We start from the raw sequence: 2,826 nt of genomic DNA, 5'->3' as shown, positions 1-2,826 counted from the left end.
TCTTTCTTTCTTTCTTTCTTTCTTTCTTTCTTTCTTTCTTTCTTTCTCTTCCTTCCTTCCTTCCTTCCTTTCTTCCTTCTTTTTTAAACTTTTTATTGATCTTTTGTGGGTTTCACATCATGTACCCAAATGCCACTCATCTCCCCATCCCTTTGTATCCAACCTCCTCCCCACAAAGAAAATTAAAAACAAACAAAAAAATCAAAACATAGAAAGCATTTTGTTGTGAAAGCTATAGTGTGTCCCACAGTAAACCCTTTTGTCCATGCTTCTTTACTTCCAAATGTTCTTTGCAATGAGTGAGTCATTGGTCTGGTTTGAGGCCTGGCTTCTGCTACACAATCAATACTGTACCCTCACAGGGGCTCCTCTTGGATATCCTGTTGCTGCCCTGTGTCATGGAGATCCTGCAGCTTTGGATCTGTAGGACCAGCCCTTTCACATGCTCAAGCAGTTTATAAATGCGGTAGATATTGGGCTGGGTCAACCAGAACCCTGTATCTGGGCTTGGGTGGTAACTGGCTTGGTCACCTGCCCCCCCCCCAACTCTCCCACACCATCATGACCAGGGTGATCTCTTCAGTGCTGCCATAGCTAGCTCACCCAAGGCTGTAGGGCCAGGTCTCCTGCGCTCAGGTCCTCAGAGGGCCTGCTCACCTATGCCTCTGCCACCAGGGTCAGCTCAACTGATCAGAAGAGGTGCAGGGCTTTCTATCCCAAGTGCTTCAGCTGGTGAGGGGCAGGGCCATGTCTCCAAATTGCCCCAGCTGGCAAAGAGGGAGGACAGAGGAGGGCATCTCTCCCTCACCCACTCCAGCATAGAGTGTCAGGATCAGCAATCCTGAGCTCACATTTTCAGGGCCCTCACTCATGCTCCTGCCACCAGGGCTAGCTCTAATGGCCGCCTTGGCAAGCTGCAAGTGCTACAGTTGATGAGGGGTGGGGCCACTCTCTGGAATGCCTCAGCCAATGAGGGGCAAGGCCATCTCTGCACAGCCCCTGGATATCAACAGGGGGCAGCCCAGCCTCCGGAGGTCAGCATGGTCTTTAGTGTACAGACCCCTGCTGCTGCGTGGTCACAGACCCAGATGTGGCCCTCAGTGCTTCATCATGACCTCAGGTAGCAGGGTAGGCTACCCACATCAGGCTATTCCTCTCCACCCTTGAGTCTCCAGTTTCACCTCTCCTCATAATGCTCAAACTGCCCACTTCTCTTTCTCTCTCAGCCCTTTACCACGTACTTGCACGTTATAGTGGCTCTTCTGTGGGTGGGCCGTGCTGTTGCTGGGCCTCTGGGTGTCTTCCATCCTCTGTTGCTGCAGGGCATGGTAGCAAGCAGGCCTCTGGGTGTGCCCTTCAATTGCTTTTTGAATAATAAAATGTTAGGTTATCTATCATGACAAGCAAATGCTATTACTAGCTGTGATTTTTCCCCCCTATTTTGATGTCATGTTAACCAGCTCTGAAGCTATGCACTAAAAACACCTGGAATGCCAAAAAAAGAGGGGAGGTTTATTTTGGCACATGGTTTCAAAGCTTTAAGCCCAAGGTGGTCTGGATGTGTTTGCCTTGGGCCTGGGCCAAGGTAGAGCATTGTGGTAGGAGGGCCAGGAGGTAGAGAAGAGTGTTCAGTTTATGGAAGCCAGGAAGCAGAAAACAGACAGAGGAAGGTTCTCAGGATGGCACATGGCTGTCATAGATGCACCCACAGTGACCTCCTCAAACTACGCCCTACTTCCTAGTAGAGAATTCAGCTAGACCCCACCCCTAAAAGAAAACTCAGCTATGAGTTTAATGGATTAATCCACTGATACTAGTGGATTAACTAGTGAACCAATCAGCTGTCAGCCGAACTTCTCAATGACAACCAAATCATGATGTTCACCTTCAGGGGCACATTTCACATCGAAACCATCCAGATATCTGTGTGTTTAATTGATACGAAAGAAAAATAACTTTAACTGGATAAGCATTTCTCTTGGTGAAGGTAACTTATAGAGAGATGACGAAGAAAGGGCTTTAGGTTCACAAAAACCTGGGGTTAATTCGTAGCTTTCTACTTACCACATATATGGCCCTGAGAACTAAATGTATTTTCTGTTAATGAAAGGAAGAGAATATGTGTTTTAATGTGGTACTGGAGATTAAACCCAGGATCACAAGCCTACTGGGCAAGCGCTGTGCCGCTGAGTTATGTCCTCAGCCCATGAGGGTGAGGTTCTCTTGAAAGGCAGTGATTGTAAGACCTGAAATTAAGCAGAAGTTTATTTAGCAAAGCAAAACACAGTCCAGAGAGGGATCACAGTGGGTTGGCCAAAGGGATGCAGAGTAGCAGAACCTTGGATTCTGTGTTGTGGATTGTTAATGGAGTGTTAATGAATATTTATGAGATGAGTTGCATATTCCTGATGTAAGGTGATCTGGTTTCCTTTCCTGAATCATGATTTTGGTACCTTTCTTCCTGGGATTATCATGAAACGGTCACAAGGGACTCAGAACCACAATGTAAATAATATTATAATGAGGCTGGGATCTGTTGAGGATGCAGATCCTTCATGACCTTGCATTTGTGATCATTGGACAGTTCTCTATTCTTACTAAAATTTATTCTTCTCATATTTCCCCTCCCCCAAATTCCTCTCAGATTCTCCCCACAGTTCATGTTCTCTCTCTCTCAAAAAGATAAAAAAGAAAATCAAAACAACAACAAAAAAGACAAGAAATGCCAAAACCAATAAGACAAGAAATGCCAAAAATAAAGCCAAAATGTAATAAATGCCAAAAATGTAAATTGTACATCTTTAATTCCCGTACTCCAGAGGCAGA

The sequence above is a fragment of the Psammomys obesus genome, unplaced genomic scaffold (assembly GCF_907164565.1).
Source record: "Psammomys obesus unplaced genomic scaffold, mPsaObe1.curated_primary_1811, whole genome shotgun sequence".
NCBI lineage: Eukaryota > Metazoa > Chordata > Mammalia > Rodentia > Muridae > Psammomys > Psammomys obesus.
The sequence above is the reverse complement of the archived record's forward strand: the minus strand, read 5'-3'. Positions refer to the sequence as shown.